Source organism: Bombus bifarius, unplaced genomic scaffold, assembly GCF_011952205.1.
Source record: "Bombus bifarius isolate JDL3187 unplaced genomic scaffold, Bbif_JDL3187 scf7180000008297, whole genome shotgun sequence".
Taxonomy (NCBI): Eukaryota; Metazoa; Arthropoda; class Insecta; order Hymenoptera; family Apidae; genus Bombus; species Bombus bifarius.
In genome coordinates, this window is record NW_022884576.1 from 314065 (window position 1) to 333103 (window position 19039).

The following is a 19039-nucleotide window of genomic DNA, read 5'->3' on the forward strand; positions in this document are numbered from 1 at the left end:
GGTGAGTTTGACTGTTGGCTGGAAATATGGCGCAAATCCTTGAGAAGGATTTGAGTTTCGATGCCGTTAAGATATTATTATAGTGAAGAAATTTGGGTATAACGTCTTTTTACCTTTATATTGTTATTATTTTAGAGAATTCGCTTTGACTTATCAGACTAATGTGCATTCCTGTCTGTAAATATCAGGACACTTACCGGTTTCATATGAATTATATACAGATTGCATATATTCATGAATTATTCATAACGGTATAATAAGTTTTTGATATTTCAAAGCAGTGTCACGGGTTAAGTTCCATAATTTCAAACTATGCTGTTACTCGTACCATAAAAGTTGGAAATCCAACGACTTCTATTGAGAAAAAAAATTAAGATCGCCAAACTATCCTTTACGACCACATAGATTTTCATCGATATATTAGAACACTCAAAGCATTACAGATATATCACACGCGACATTAAATTTGCCAGTGTACGACTTCTGCTTGAACAATTTCCACTCATTAATTCACGGATCATGCAAGTCTGAACGTTTTACGACTTTCTGCTTGTTTCTAGAAGGAACCGTAAAAAAGAAACTATACTTAAAAGAATAAGAGCAATCTCTTAAGATCCTCTTAAAGAACTCTTTAAACAGACCGCCATGAAATGCATTCTACTTTACCATTCTTCCCAAGAAACGATTCGGTTCACCGGTCATAGTTTACCTCGATCCCGCTTAATTTTCCTCATAACCATTATTCTTCGGAAAAATCACGGTCGCTGACTTTTTTCCATAGCTTCAAATATTCATATAGCGTCTGGAATGCGTTATTTATCGTAATCTGATCGTTCCTCTATCTTGTTCCTCTTTGAATTACAAATAACAGAACGCTGGATGATCCAAGCAAGTCACAGGATCAAGGATCTCTTTCAAACAGAGCGTGTCCCTTTGCGACAGAGCACAGTCGTACGTGCAGAGACTCGTCTCTGATGCGATTCACTTGACACGATTGCATTTCGGTGATGCGAGCGAATGCGTCCTGTTATTGCAGAAACGACGCAGTATACACGAACGTAAAGCTAACACAGAGAAATGCAGGCAGTACAGAAGATCGGTTGCAACGAGCTTTAACCAAATAATAGCTGCAATCAGCTTTGTAACACATCTTCGGAACAGCGGTGATGAGTCATCCTGCATAATCCATGTAATCCAGATCGAGACCGTGACCACAGGGTTTTGTAAATTAAGCTGCTTTCAATTAGCCCGTCCGCTGGACCGAGCCGAGCCGCTTTAAAAATTGGAGGTGAAAGTACGCGACAAAGCAACCGCTCATTTATTCCACCGGTTTACTCCATTTTTTTTATTGCACCTGCCGCATCAAAATCACTGAATCTAGATATGTATGGTTTTTGAGAAAAAAGATGAGACACAAGTGGTAAAGGGAGACAAGAAATGGTCGTATTTTACGCTTGATAGGACTTTTGGTGTATTCCGATTCTGTGACAATATATTTCTTTCAAATATGTAAATGCCGATATTATACAAATTAACAATTGGAAAAAGTGATTTTCATCTTTATTCGACATTTTGAGAACGTATGTAAATCCTTTCGCATGGATTGGTATAGTTTTCTTGAAATTTTGAGGATCAAAAATGAGTAACATTCTATTTAGTCAAAACAAAATTCCATTCTTCTGGAGTAAATCAAATTCATAGATTTTTCAAGTTCATAGATTTCTATATCCTTTCAGTAGCTTGAGAGCAAAGGGGATCATCAAGTTCTAAACTTTTCCATAAAGATAATTCGCATCGTATGACTACATATTTGTAATTTTGAGAGAGAGATTTAATAAGTGCGAAAGAAGGAAATGGGGAAATTGCATAAAAGATATAATCTCGATTAAAGCAAAATAAGCAAATGAAATTGAATGTCCGACTGCAATTTACATAAACAAATGTAGGAAGGTTTGGAAACGTCGCTCCGTCTGGGCGCGATGCAACGACCAATTTCCTGTAATCTGCTCTCGACGAAGCGTTATCACGAATTCGGCGTAACTGCTGTCGTTGACAGCGCGTAACTAAATATCCGTAAAACGCACTGTTTCGCGATCGACAGCGACCGCGGTTACATCGTTACAATCCCCGATTCCGCTCGTGTTCCGCGCACGCGACACGTCCAACGCGTTGCCGTGTCGCCAACAAATTCGTACACGCTCGCGGTTCGTTCGATTTTACCAATTGCCTGATCAATGGTTTCCGTTATCGTTGCAAAGATATTTTATCTTACACCAACCAAAGATAATGAGAGACTCCTCTTCTAAAAAAAAAAAAAGACTAAATACAGCAAAGGAACAAAATAAACGAGAAGGTATAAATGCTAAAAAAAATGCCAATTAGATGACGTTTTTAGTGAAGAAGTATATAAATTCCCATACAGAGTATTATGAAAGAAGTTATAAGTACTAGAATAATTTATTTAAGCCGTTAAAATTATCGTAAGATGAAATTTCCACATATAATTGTAAATACTAACTATAACTTAAGTTGAGCAAATTGTGATTATATTTTTGTACATAGATTTATGGATTTCAGATAAATTCATCTTTATCCAAACAAAAAAAAAAAAATAAACTATGGTTGAAAAAGATAAAAGTATACTGTACAAAAAAATAAATGTAACGAATTCAATGCATATTTACCACTCATTGTCTCTTTACATCTGCAGAGGTAAAAAACGCTGGAAGTCAACAGTATTCGAGTGATAAATACCTGTATTCCTATTGTTATTGACAAAATCTTCACTTCCAACGCATATATCGAACTTCAAAATAATTGTAGCATCTCGAGAAAAGAAAAAAGCAGAAAAGAAGAAGAAAGGAATGGCAGTAAGCTTTATCAAAAGCAGGGTTCCCAGAGGGAAAGAAAGGAGGCTTTCAGAACGTTGTTAATGCCTGAACCGACTGTGTTCACTACTCTAATCGCAAAGTTCGCGAGTTTTTCACGCTGAAGAAAGAAAGACGAGCATGATCGTATCTGGTTATGCTAGGGACGAAATCCTGGAAACGAGATAACAGGACGATAGAACGAAACGTCCGAGAGAAAAGTGTCTCTTATGAAAGATTCGATAAAAAATTGGGAAAGAGGACAGTCGTGCTACACACAGGCAAAGAGTGTATATGCCGCAACGAAGAACTCTGGTTAAAAGAAGGCGCACAATTTACTTCGCTCAGAGCAGCACAATTTCGACGTGGTCGTAGCTTCAACAAGCCGTGAACTGAAACTCGCGATTCTTGCTACACCTCTGACACTGTGAATCGAAGTTTTTTCCTGGCGGCTTTAATAAACCGTGCACGCGAAACGATTGTTTTTCCGCAATGTTTTCTCCCTTGTTCAGCTTATACCGTTCCTAACACGATGAAATAATGGTGAAATAAGCTGGTGCACACGTTAAAAGTACTCAAGGAACTCAACAAAGAGAGCCATTCAACGTTCTTCGTTATTCCACGTCGCTCGACGAACGAGCTTTCCTTTCTATTTGTTTAATAGAATCGACAATAACGTCGATAATTAGGATATAATGTAATTATAAAAAACGTATTAACAGTGCAATGTGGTGAAAGGTTGTTCGATATTAATCGCAGAAAGGCGGTACCGTCTGTAAAGGCGAATTATACCTGTGCCACTTCACGGACGAACAGTGAATTAAGTCCAGCTATAGCCAGACACGAAAAAGGCGTATCCTTCTGGGAAGTCGAAAGCATTGCCAAAGGATGGAAACCCGACCTAGTATAACTACAGTATCTGAAACCAAGCCAGTTCTACCATCGCTATTCATATGTTCCATTTCTTTTACCCTTTTTCCTCATTTTCTTGCGAATATTTCAGCATGATGCAATAAATACCATGATTTCTTCGGATATTATATGTATCTTTTATTAAAAGAACTTTAGATATTTTAACGTAGTACATATTTCGCAATATCCTTTTACGCGGATCGGTTTAATTAATTCCCTGTAAATAAATTGACACATCGATAAATCTTTTAACCGTGAATTTCCTAGAAATCAGTTCCTATTTTTCTTAAAAAAGAAATGTTTAATATATATCCAAACGAATGTTCTCATAACATAGTAGATTCTTTGATAAGTATTCCAGAATTTCCCCCGACTTTTGGAAAAATACAATAAAAGTATCATTTTGAATATAAATGATTCGGATTACTGATAGAGTGTGAGCAAACGCGTGCATATTGCTTACAGAAAATTAACCATTAACTACTATGTTGATATAAAAATACCTGGATGTTCTGACAAGATTCTGAAAATCTCTACACAAAATAATAAAAATTAGAAAGTAAAAAGATTAAACTTACGAATTATAATTATAAGATTTCACCTAATTGAAACGTCTTTTGTTACTTGAAAATGGAGTTATGATTATATTTATTATATTTAAGATACTCTATAGTGGCAGTTAAATATTAAGAAATCTCCAAACCTTTCCTTTTGCTTTCCTTCTGCATAAATTTCCTACAGAAACTCATTCTCGTTTCCTACTTCCCATATTCACCCGTTACTACAACGAAGACGTGGATTACTTTATCGATTACATTGGATTCATATCCAGAAACACACCATGGCATCGAGACGAACAAACATCAATGTACTCGTCTCGAACGCTCTCCTCTAACGAGTTTGTCAAGTGATTAGACGAATTAGTCGTCTCAAAAAGCAGTCGTCTTTCTCAGCCGGCAATTACGCGCACAATCGTGAGCGGCCCGTCACAATCATGACCCGCTTGTTAACGGGAGTGGGTACTCTCGGGCCCGTTCTCGCGCTGATAATGGAACTTTTCAATTGAATCCCCCGCGATTATTCCACGTTATCCTGAATGGTTTACGATGACGTGACGCGCGAACAATCTCGGTCGATCGAGCGTCGTACGAAAACCGAAGTTGGAAAAAAAGTAGAAGAAGAAGCCTCATTCCTTCTCGTCTGCTAATATTTATTCACGAGAAATTACATTTCCTTCCTCGATAAGGGAATAATCGCTAGTTCTACTCGGAACTACCTCCTCCAGTGGAGTTTCAATCGTGGTTACCGTATCCTCACCATTAAACACAGCTAGAAAATTCTTGCTTTTAACTAAAGAACTCGCGAGCCATTTCGTCGACTTTCGACGAGTATTTGAATTTCATTAGACCTGACTTCTACATTTTGCATATGGGGAATAAACTTTATAAACGACGATTGGGGTAGTAGTTTTAATATAATAATTTTAATAACGTAATATTGTGATGGAGAATTAGGAAGAAAGTGCGTAAGAGGTGGAAGCCGAAGAAAAATTCTTCAAGAGATTAGAGAAATATGAGAAATTACTGATTCAGATAATTCTAATAATTAGGAACTCGAGCTAGTGTCTCGACTAACCGAGTTATACGAAGTAGATAACAAAGTGCTGTCTTGATATGCAGATTCTAATTTTTGTTAGATACGCTTCACAGTAGTCCAACCTTTGCGGATTTTATTCATCGTAGGAAAGGAAATTTACAGGTCTAGATCTTCATCGCATTTGTAATTATAGTGAGATAAAAAAAATAATGACTATATTTAATAAATATGATAATGTAACAATAGTGAACTAAATATATTGGAATAAAAAAGAATATTGAATATTAAGTACTCTTTCCCAAAACCTGCATGCTTTTCATATATTTTCTCTTTCCATCTAAAACTTTGATGGAGATTTTGCATCTCTCGTTCATACGACAATTTCAAACTCTTGTTTCACACCTCCATCAGCTATAGATCAAATATTCTTTATGTGCACCCCTATCATTCTAATGGAAACATTATTTACTTACTTTTTCATTTACTTCATATCAGTTCTATAATTTTCATCTAATCTTTGCGATCCTACAACCTGCATCTATTTATAGATACTAATGGGTTGGCAACTATGTGATTGCGGATTTTGTCATTAGGTGGTAATCACTTAGTCATCAACCCAATAGATGTAAGACACAATCCATTAATTCGCCTTAATTAAAAACAGAACAATCACTTTCAACTTGTACCTAGTTCAGAATCAGTGACGAATCATCTCGCAAAGACCACATCCGTCAGTAAATACGTGTATTTTTCCATTTTGATCTGATTCTATCGATGCGAATTTCGGTAAACATTTGTATTGGCTTCAGAAACACTCGGATATTATTAAATAACCTGGGTATGGAAAGTCAGCTTTCGTTCGAAAAAGCTAAACATGTATGTAGCTTACGCAAATATGCATATGTTTCCAATGCAGAATCGGAATTTTTCGAAATTAGAAAAAATGGGACTCGCCGACTTTAACGTTAAGCGCGTGACATTTCAGCGTTTTCGCTGTTAAAATTGCAATACCTAAACTTAATACCTTAACTGAGTACAAAATGTTTTTTCACTTCTATATGATTTACCTCTGTATTTGGTGATATCTAACAATAGAATTTGATTTGTGGCTTCTTTAAACATTAATACTGCAAACTCCATAGAACAAATTATAAGCGAGATCATTGAGGAATCAAAAGAGTTGCTTGGATACAGATTTCTGGCCCATTAAATCTGTCGTGTTTCCTCAGCTTCTACAATACAACCTTCAATTAACTCCATACTGTTGAGGTTGATTGATAGAAGAACGAGTGGATGAATTTGTAATAGAAAAATATATTGAAATAAATAAAGGTATAAGTATAGTGTATAAGTTTATGCTGATCCACATCCTCACTCTCATAGTGTTACAATACAATAGAATCTATAGAATATATATATTTATAGCAAAAGGACATTACTAAAAAGTTAAATAAATAAAAATCTATAATGTACTATAAATAGAAATCTATTTATTAATTCCTTTGTTCCTAGGCCTTGTAACCCAAAATATAATTTATATTCAAGGACACAATAATATGAACCTCTCCTTATTTAGAATATTTTTGTTTCACTAAATTCTATTTTCTGAATAACAGCGGTCTCCAGGTCACCTCAAGATGTTTTTATTGAAGTAATTACTTCAACACATACTTCCAAGTATCTACTCTGAACGTTACTGTCATAATTCGCTTAATCCACAATGCATTGTGCAGAAAAGCCTAATTTATGGCATCCTCGAGTGTCTATCGCTTTTCTTTCCTAAGTCTCATAGTACAGAAACTGAATGATCGTTTGGGACATTTGAATTTCAGCTTTCTACACATAATCTAAATAAAAGTTCTCGTACCTACTATCTAGAACTAGAAAGAAATCCTTTAAGATTTGGCAGTATGCATATCTATTTTTATGATTATATTGGTTTTATCCAAAGTAACGAGTTTCAGTGATTTCCATAAGTAAATATTGAATCGATATTAAAAATAGCCTTAATTTTCCAGGGGATTTGTTTCCAACTTTGAATGTATAGTATTCGGTTGTCCGAAAAGTTTCTTTCGTTTTAAAAGGAAATAATAGACGCACAATGTTTTTTGTTTTATATTCGTTTATTGAATTATGCACGAGCATAATAATAGAAATAGAACGAAATGGATCACACTTAATTCAATAAAATAATATAAAACAGAAATTCTTGTTCATCTATTATCACCTTATGGAACGAAAGAAACTTTTCGGACAACCTAACAGAAATCAGATGATATATAGCATCCACCAATAAGCCTAACGAAGGAAACGTATTGTCATCAAGTAATTGAAACTAAATTTTCAGCATTCGTATATCGACTTTAGTCATTTCAACTACAGCACGATTGAAAATCGGTCTTTTGGTTACTGTTTGCTGATAGATTCAAGTCGAAACGTTATATCGTAACGTTCCTAAAGAAAGAAAAATCGAGCACGATATCCGCAATAGAAAGTTTTCTATAGTTTCGGCGAATTTATCAACAAGAAAGGGGAACTGTTCGGAAGGACGAGCATACAGGAAACTGTGTTTTAAAAGTTCCACGGAGTAGGATATAGAGCATAACGTTCGTGGGATAAAGAATATTGAGATTCGCGGATCAACTTCGAAATGGCTTTTTCTGAACACACTGTGGAATTAATCACGAATCTTCTTGGTTTCAAGAGTTGTGCAACTGTCCTTGTATATATAAATCAAATTGATCAGTTCTACTGAGATTGAGATTGTTCGGTTTCTGAAAAATTGAAAACTAATCGTCAGACTGAAAGTATTTAAGCATTTATCACAATTGCGGATTTTTATGTAATTTTATATTTTTATCGACGTAACTTGAGAAATGGAACATATATACATAAAAATTTAATTCATCCATTAAATTTTATAATAGATATCTCAATAGCCATATTTTTTTAATTTTTGTATATTGTTTTTTTTTAATTTCTCATAAATAGATAAATGTGTATAATTACACATACATAAATCTACAAGAATGTGAAAAGAAACAAAAGCGAATTAAATAAGAAATGTTTTGCAACATCGAACTAATCTAGCAAGAATTTCCAAGTGAGCTATTTGAAATTCCAGCGAAACCGCGAAAGCGAAAGAAACAGCAACGTAATCTTAACCACGTGAAACATAGTTTCGCGTCGAAATTTCGCCGAATCTGTGGAGAACGAGCGTCTCGCGTGACGCAAGGGTGCATTATTATCACCGGTTAATGTATTAGGAGCGTAGCTAATGGCGGTGATGACGAGGGCCGCGAAGACAGGGCGTCTTCCAAGTGCCTTTTCTTGTTCCGTGCTCGATATTTTGTCCACGTGCTGCGAGCCTGACTTTGTCGAATCGCTACCGACGATAGGTGTCTTTAATCGACGAAAACGTAAGAGGATCGACGCTTAAGCTGAAATTAAGAGTCGAGACGCGTGCTCTTGTCTCGGGTGCAACACGTGACGAGAATTCACGAGTAGTTTCCCTGGTTTCGTACAGTCCTCGCATCATTTTGTATCGGAAAGGGATGTAACGTATACGAATGCTCGCTGGATTGCATGAACATACGGTGTACCCCTGAATACAAGTTTTACGCTGGTTTCAGTTTAATATTTAGTATTCATCATGCATTTTTATTCATTTTTGTTTCTATTTGTTCTATTTTCATAAAATTTGGCAAGTGAAGTTAATTATATCTTTTCTATGGTTTTCACATTTTTCCAAATTTTTTTGAAGTCACGACTTCTTTTCATAATAGCTAAATAACCCGTGATTTCCCATTTTAATTGTACGTTGTAATGAATTTTAAATCATTGTCTTCTATTTATCAAAAAAATCCTTTGTAACTAATACTGATTAATTTGCCTCAGAATCAGACATTTGTACATCTAAATCAACGAGGAAAGTAAGACACGTACTGTTTTTACATAAATCAGGCTAATTCCACGAAAATAGTTATTTAATTACTCGGTGACATCGCGCGAAAAGTCGACAAGCTGTTCTCGTGCAGTATGCAATTAATTCTTCCTTTAAAGAGAAAGAAGTTACTATACACAATTTTACTTAGCATCGCGTTAGAGTACATATATTGTATATTAGGATTATAATCACATTTCCTTCAAAACTGGAAAAATTTAAGTATTCGTGAAAAGATATGATGAAGTAGAAAGTAAGTATCCGATATGTAAGATGCAACTATTAAACATTCTATTAAATACCGCACGCAATTTAAAATTCATCATTTATATCAAATATCGAAGTTGCATTAAAAATAAAAAATGTTCTATTTTTCTTGAGTGGGAGTGTAAAAACTAACGGAGGGGATCATAAGACAAGGGGTTAAAAAATCTTGGGTATCTCATGTTTAAATATATTGACGTCATATTTAAGATATCCACGTATTTAAATACCATAAATATATTTAAAAAATATGTCATCGAATCCCCAACATAATTCAAATTTTTCTCAACGATTGAAAAGAAGATCTTGGTAAAAACTCACCGATTTTTCGTCGTTGCCTGGAAAAGCCCGGCGTAGCAATCATCACGCAGTTCGCGGAGAAAGTCCCAGCGTATACTATTCTGGAACAAAGATCGTTCTCCTATTAAACGCCAATTAGAAATTAGAAATAGTTGGAATGACCATCGAATGAAAACAAATGGTCGACTTGTCGCATTTCAAGAAGCATCGAAGCGCAACAACGACCGTGGCCCGTGCTGCTGTGTAAACTTTGGCACGTGTTGCACCGGAACTTCGTAGCGTTTAACGGTCCGATAAAATCTCAATTATAGTCGCTGGCGTGTCCTATGAGCTGTTGGCGATCGTGCACGTCGAGCCACACGGTCAACGAACAGACATGATTGCAATATACCGCTTCCCAGTCGACTTTATTCCCTTTCGAGCTACAAAAATTACTCACTCCTAGTCCTGATATTTCACTACATATCAATAAACATCACGTCACTGTAAAATGTTCTACATTGATCAACGCGATATTGATTGTATAGTGTCATAGGTGAATGAATTTAAGACCTATCCCTTTGAATCATTTTCGTTTTTCGTTATTATCTGTTTATCTTAAGAAACATTTTTGAAGGTTTCACAATAGCGAGAGAAATGTTGTGTAATTTCGTGGAACATATTCGCCAGTCATATAGGATTAAGCGTCGTTCAACGGCAGTTGACTTCTGTCAAGTTTATGTGCCGTTAACTTAGCCTTAGTACCGGTGCTTCCAGATTCGAAATATACGACTGGACGCAAAGTAGTAGTAGTACGTAAACCTTTGACATGAGTGTTCTATTGTTCCCAAGAGTTCAGAATAATAGGTACAAATTATTAGATAAATGCTCTATGCGCCTTTAAAACTGTCAAGAGTTACCTAAGATTACATATTTTAGCACTGTGCTCATTGTGAATATCAATTCACACGAAACTACACATAATATTTCAACTCCTTCGATCATTTCTCTCACATAATATGAAAAAGAATTGGAATAATCACCTAAAATATTCTAACTCTTTACAAATGGTTTAAGACACCCATAATCCTGTGACATACCTATATGCGCCATTCCAATCCCTACACCGACGTCCAAGATGTTACGACCGTTCGCGAAGAGACGCCATCGCGAGGAAAACGCGTCAGCGAGAGGCGTAAATTCTCGCTACGATTCTGATAATCGACGCCGCGAATCAGTCGTTCCTCTGTTTCGATTAGGATAACAGAGGTAGTTCAAATGATTGTAACACTGAATTAACAGGGTTGATATAAACTTGTATATTTAACAATATTTAAAATTATAATGAACACGTCACAAATAATTTAACGATGATACAATTAGTTTGTTACTGTAATTCGACTCGATTTTATGATATTTCTCGACGTATTCGTTTGACTGAGCGACCTCGATTTTATTACTCTGAACCACTCGATGCATTCGGTTTGAATTCTCATTTGCCACTGACTGCCCTTCGATTTTGTCCTTTGTCTTCTCTGGGAGACGACCCCCACCACGCTCGGGTCTCGTAACCGTTCGCGCCTATGATCACGTATGCCACCTTTTTTGTGTAGATAAAATAACGGACCGAAGGCGAATCGATGTTTCGAGAACTCGCTGCTTGACGACAACTATACGTTTATCGCTACTTTGTGTATATCTCGACGGTCATGTAAGACGATCTGTCTACGACACTGTAGTACCAAGGGAGACGGTTAGGAACACGGCCTATAGTAAGGCTCGGGGCGTAACAGCAGATTTGGCGAATCCAAGTCTGACATTACATATAATTTTAACATGAGAAACACAAATATTTTTTTGTCTTGACTTTTGTCAATTCGTTTTCATTGCACGAGTGCATGTAACTCAAAGTCTATAATTTATATCAAATTTTACTAAAAATAACTACTAAAAATAAAAGATATCTCAATAATTTCGAACAGAGATATACAAATATACAATCTTATACAGAACAGAAAAAGAACAGAAGAAGATTTCGAAATTTGTCTCTGAGAATATATGCTATTCATAGAATACAAGATAAACATCGATGTAATAGATTATAATATATTGGAATAAAGACATCGTTAACGGTAGTGTAATTAACGGGAGCGGAACTTGATGTAACTCCTGCGAAAATGCAGCAGGCTTATCCATCGATAAAATCTCAATTAGAGGTCGCGACGTAACATAGGAAACAAGGTGTTCGTGAATCGATGCGAAAGCGGCATAATCGTCGGACAGATAGTTGGGGAAAACAAGGTAACAGGCTTGGAAAAGGGCAATTACCCCGCGAGCGCATTGGTTAATGGCACGGCCGTTACAATTTTCCACAATAAACCAGGATATCAGACAGGAAATTTAAGCCTTTATGTAAAGATACCACGTTGAATCTGCCCCGAGTTTATCTCGCCAGCGTTCGATGGCCATGGTCCAAAGGGCCATTTTCTTCGTATTCGCCGCCGGTGCCTGTTTTCGATAGCGTTCCCAGAATGGTCTATGGTTTCGACAGTTGTGCCGGAATGTGCGTGTCTAAACGGTGTCTGTATAGTTGCGCCTTTATGTTCGCTGGAATTCAACGTGCGAGCAAAATAATGAAAGGAATAGAATCCTATGCAATTGCTTCTTTGTTAATCCTGGATATTTTTTGCACGAAAAGTGTACCGTTACTCGTGATTGTTGCAAATTACAATTCTTTATTCGTTTTTTTTTGTCATAAATGAATAACTCTTTATATTTTCTTTTTCTACAGTAAAATGATACGATGAGAAATTTCTCAGTAATGTTTGTGAAGACGAGGTTCTAAAGATTTCCTTGCGTTTGGTAATCTTCGAAGTCGCACATTTGACGACCAACATGAGCGGACACAACTTTTGGTAAGATGGAAAGAACTTTTGCAGTGATTATAGCCAGTTTGAGAATCTCGCATGGAAGATGTTATCATATCCGAGAACTATGAATACGTCCCGGCTCTGCCTAAATGACTGGTGTAACAACTGTAACATGTGTACTATGTATGTTCTTTTCAATGATTGTCTTGAAGTCGATATTTTCTATAACGAATAAACACGTTAATGCATTAAGTTCGCAGAACTTCTCCGCTTCTGTTGGTGAACTTGCATGCAATAGAATTGTTTATAGCAATCCTGTAGTGGTATTGAGCAATAGATACAATTCTCAATCTATAATCCTTAGCCAACTGTACATTAACTAAATTGAAACTCAAACTCTATCTGGTCAAACCATTAGAAACTTTCATTTGTTATCACTTTCACAGAGATGAACTTCTTCACCACATCTAACCACTACCTCCCATGTAAAAAAATCTTTTCAAACAATATATAGATGATACAGAATCACCTTACGAATACTGCCACTCTCACATTTACAATTCTATTTCTAACAATGCAGATAAAAGAAAATCGATGACTGTGATTCGTGTAACTCTTTTCTCTATAAAACCTAGCACATTACAAATACGTGACGTTATCAAAATTAAAATATTAACACTAGAATTATCGATAGTTAACACGAAGCTATTTCTACCAAAACCAATGAAAATGACTGGTGTTCAAAAAATACGTAATAATAGAATATTTTTATATTTATTGATTTATTACTTTTTTACAGAAGGAATTGCATGTTATGTAGTACACTTTTGGTATTATTAATCCATCTAGGACCATGATCTCTAAACGCGGGTTGACACATTTATAAAATTGTAGAATCTAGCGATCGATCCGGAATTTTCCTGATAACTGATATCATCATATTGAATGATACGCAGTAAAAATTTTAAAAACGTGTGGGAAATTATACAAAACAAGAAAACTGGTTAATTGATAAATTGAACTGATAAATAGATTGCAGTCATTCTGACTGGTATTGGTATAAGTAGCCTTGATACAAACTTATTTTCAGTTTGAATACATTAAAAACCAAATAAAATTCATTATATTATTCTTTTAGCTATCGTCGCGGAAGTCATTACACATCATTGCGGAAAAAATATAACATGAAGTAAGAATTTTAAAATAAAATTATAAAACCAGTCAATTTGGCTGGTGTTGTAGTTTTAGTGTTAATTGCATTAATAAAAAACAAAAATCCTTTCGGCCATTTCTCATATCAAAATCTCAGGTTCCCAAAGGATATACTTAATCTTCGCTTAAACACTTTTGTTTGGATCTCCAAATTCAGGTATCCAAGTGCCTCATAACGGACAATCCAGATTCGCGAAGTAGCCACGAAGATGAACGCACGCCAGCCAGGAAGGAAGGACAATTTCCCTAAAATGTTACTGTGACGTATTGGCGGTGCGAAACCGGTCCCTTTTAGGTTGGTTGCTGGTATTTCCAGACATGAAAGACAGCCTAGACTGAATACTAAAAGAGACGGAATTGAAGTTTTGGCAAATTGAAGGCATCACTGCTTGCAAAGAATTTTGGTAAAAGGTTAAATGAAATTACAATGTCGAATATTATATATATACAGGGTGCTTGGTAACTGGTGGTACAAGCGGAAAGGGGGTGATTCTACGCGAAAAAAGAAGTCGAAAATATAGAATAAATATTTTTTTTTTAATTTTTTTTTGTAAATTTTTCCATCGAAACAACGATCCACAGTGAAATCCGTTATAACGTACCTCACGCGTACCGAGCGAAAATTCAAAGTCGATTTTCTCGAAAACAAAGCCTCAAACGAAAAATTTTTATTCCATATTTTCGACTTCTTTTCGTGTAGAATCACCCCCTTTCCGCTTGTACCACCAGTTACCAACCATCCTGTATATACGTATATTTGGGAATTGAATAGTTCAACCATGAAAATAAACAAGAATAGAGTTTGAATCTTTTTATAATAGAAAAGTATTAAGAAACTAAAATATCAAAAGATTGCAGTTTATTAGAAGTAGCTAAAGTAAAATTGAATAAGAAATGTAAATGTACCTTACTCTGATACCTTAGAATGAAAAAAGACGGTAAAGAAATAAGCAAGAGATTAATAGAAAGACATAATTGCAAAAAGAAAAATACCACAAAAAGTAATTTAGATAAGAGCATAATTCTCTAGCATTTAGCTCGCATGAATACGTAATCTGAAATTATCTTTAAACCTGCATAAATTAAATGTACAATTTTACCGCAGCACCAAAAAATCAAGTACACTTTTAAATCGACTGGAATCGCGATCACTATGATCAGAAACTCTGACGAACGTTCAAACTTCAATGACCGTCCATATACACCAACTCACCCTATTCTTCGAACTACCGTTGAAACCTTTAATTTTCTCAATCCAATCTTTATCCTTTCTATTTCCTGTTCTTAATTCCATATTATTTCACGATTCGACGAGCGATAACGCTGCAAATTTCACAACTTCATCTTCGAAGAAACATTCGTACTCAGAGATAAGATCTAAAATGAGAAATCTAAGAACGGGATGCTTCAAGCAAACATTTCTGGTCATTATCAGATCGTTTGCGACAACTCGTCGGAGGAAACATCGATATTTTCCGCAGCACTTCAACAGTCCTTCCATTTAAAATCCGTTTCATAAAAGGTACAATTTTTTGTTTCACGGTTGTTTCACGAATAAATTTCGAATCTACGCGTCGTTTGCGCCGGGCCAGCTCGTTGCTGGAATTATCGTCACGGAAATCCGTGTGTGGAAGTAATTACTCTCTCCTTCGAGTTGAACCCCGGAGCACAAGCAATTAATCATCGCAGCTGCTTATCATAATTATTCGGACCAAATTTGCATCGGAAAGCCCGCGAATTTTCATAAGTCAAGGTTCATTCGACGCCCTTAAGTTTTCAAGGGAACTGGGATCAGCATGATATATTATTAACTGGTGTGCTTTTGTTATTACCATGCGTCTTTCGCGATTATTCCTGTGAATAATACGAGTATATAATTCTGTAAAAACTCATTGTCTTGCGCTATGAGCTATTTATTACTAAAAATTTGAAACCATTACGTACTTATTGCGTAGAAGTGAAGAATTTGAAAAGAAAGATATAATAATGCCATAGATTTTGCTAAAAATCAATACAGATGGTTAAATGATCAGACCTGTGTATTCATAAGTTACATTTACCCTACTTGTTTCCAGCTGCTAAGAGTCGACTAAACACGTGTTCAAACTATAAACATATCCATCAATATAAAGTGCATTAATATTAGCTATTTTTCATTTCAGATAATTTCAGATAGTAAAAACTTCTAATAATCTTAAGAAATCAAACGTTTCATCTATAACACTATGATTCTACGAATGATATCGCTGTAACTAAGAAAATGAATTCGCCCTCGATCTTACCAGCAAACTTCTTTTCACCAGACACCTATTACCAAAATTAACGCGTCCAGTCGGCTGTCAATAAATCCAACGAGGTAAATTTGAAAATATGTGAAACAAAAGTGAAATGCAAAAGAGGGTAAAAACGACCCACTGGGACCATAAGGCCAATAAAGCTAATAACGATAATCGCCTGTTAAGTCAGAGCGTGTAGTAACAGTGTGTCAGATACATATTATCTCTAATTTTTCGATGTACACACTTATTATCGTTCGACGTGCCGGCTTGGGACAGATAACGCTGGACTGGACGATAATTACGGGCGCGTGTGTTTAGGGAGGTCCATAGAAATCGATGTAATTATTCTTCGTGTGACATTTTTCTCATGATGCACGAAATGCTCACGTACCGCGCGAGATACGGTGAAACACGCGCGCGTTTCCACTGACGAGAGAGATACGAACGAGAATTCGAGAGCGTTCACGGTCGGGTTAATCGGTGCGAATTACGTGCAAGAGGGAAAAAGGTAGCGGAACGAGTGCCGCGTGTTCGAAAAGTTATTCGGTATACAGATAGCGCGTGGAATTTATTTCCGCTTTGTTGAGAGCAATGCATTTCGAGAATTTTTACGTTTTTTCACAGATAATATTATCTTTGCCATTCATTTTTGATAACGTAATCCCTTCCTCGTTTTCTATATTTATCTGGTATTGTATGATTTAAACGAGAGTATGTTTAAATTTCCAACTAGATTAAGTAATGGGGAACCAAAAGCGACCTCTGCGTTCCTGCACCTACGATTCCGGCAAAATTTTATTTCAATTTATTGCCCTCGATGGGATTGCCCGTGAACTCGAGATTTTAAATTAATCGTATTTCACGAAAAAATGTAACGTCCCAAGAATCCTTTCAACGTATATCGTATTTAATTATATCGTGTTATGAACAAAGTGCAGAATTTAAATAAATTCCGTTTTCATTAGCCAACATCAAAATTGTTTAATTTTTTTAATATTAACATGTTATAGATTTTTACTTAATTTTCTTGTTTCGTGTGTTTGTGCTGCGTACTACTTTTATACGAAATATATGTTTGCGGTAAATAACTCTCCTTGTAACTTCTTTATGATGTATACATTTTCAAATTGGTTTCAAATTATACCAACAGGTACAATATAGTAGTAGTGCCTCTTAGTTCAATGTAGATTTTTAATTAATTTTCTTGTTTCCTGTGTTTGTGCTGCATATTAATTTTAAACGAAATATATGATTGCGGTAAATAACTCTCTTTGTAACTTCTTTATGATGTATACATTTTCAAATTGATTTCAAATTATACCAACAGGTACAATATAGTAGTAGTGCCTCTTAGTTCAATGTAGATTTTTAATTAATTTCCTTGTTTCGTGTGTTTGTGCTGCATATTACTTTTATACGAAATATGTGTTTGCGGTAAATAACTCTCCTTGTAACTTCTTTATGATGTATACATTTTCAAATTGATTTCAAATTATACCAACAAGTACAATATAGTAGTAGTGCCTTTTAGTACAATGTTAATGGAATTTCAAAAAATTTATAACATACATAACATCACTATATGCATGCATCATGTATTTAGATACATATTACACTAAGAATTAATTTATATATGTCAAGTGAAATTTCTTTTCAAGTTTCAAGTTTCAAGTTTCAAGTTTCAAGTTTCACTGTACTGTAGATGGCAGATTCTGATTTCAATCACCATTGAATGATTCGATCAGTAACGCCATTTCCAACAACAATACGTAAAATGACTTCTATCTCGAGATCCTTGGGTAAAAAGCTGCCGCAAAACGAACCGATAGTCCTACCGATAAGAAGCATCGATAAAGAATTCATTTCACCAATGCGGCGTGTCTCCATCGCGATTCGATAGACGTGTGTATGGCTCGACGCGAACGAGTCGGTGACGTTCGCGATAATCGAAAGCCAAACTTGCTCTTGGAGGAATCGATCGACGATCGATCTTCGTCCCTAGAATTCCCATTAAACTTCTATAGGACTACAAGTGCGTCGATTTCCTTTCTATTTTCCTTTCCTCCTTTCGTTCACAATTCGATTTAGTAGTTTCTATTCGAGCTTATTTACTTTCTTCGAAGAGATCTACTATAAACTTGAAGCTAATTGTTCTTTCACATTTAAAAATGAACAGCGAAAAAGAAAGAGGAAGTGGAAAGGAGGAAGGGAAAGAAAATTAGAGGAAACTCGCTGGAAATTGCGTGGTTCTCCCCTAATCCCACGTTTGTCCACTATTTTACTTTGGATAAAGGTGAATGTATATATACATTCAGCTTAAACCGCGGCGTTAGCAGCATACCAAATTAAAACATAAAATAACAAAGAAGTAAGAAACAACTAAGTATGTAAAACGTAGCAGAATATTCTACTTTAAAAACGAATTTGTTACAATGTTTGCTTTTAAGAGTCAAATTCGGATAATAAGCTAAATTATTCATTCTTCAGCAATAGCTTTCGAATATTTGCGTGAGTTCACGGGGGAACGAGAAATGCAAACGACCAAGCCAAGGTAATATTCATGTCCCACTTTTCAGAGCAAGCAAAAGTAACAAGAAGAGTAGCGAGAGGGAAAATGTAGACCGTACCTTTCCGAAAATCAAGACCTTGTTATTGTATTTTCTGCTGTATAACGAACACTTAACCTTTCGGCCTGGCCAACAACGATAAGACGAAGAAACGAGAAGAGCACCAGCTTCGTGCAACAGCCTGCCGAAAATCTGCTTTCCAATAAGCGACACAGTATAGAATGTTGCCCAACGAATTTTGCCATCCTGA

General features: G+C 35.7%; 1 protein-coding gene across 1 annotated transcript in view; it reads right to left on the minus strand.

Annotated features, from left to right (window-relative positions):
* LOC117212447 overlaps positions 1-19039 on the minus strand; it is a 401448-nt gene that overhangs the window by 278892 nt on the left and 103517 nt on the right. Inside the window, exon 3 of the mRNA XM_033457305.1 lies at positions 9904-9983. The gene's annotated coding sequence lies outside the window, so the exon portion shown is untranslated. The remainder of the gene's footprint in view (positions 1-9903; positions 9984-19039) is intronic.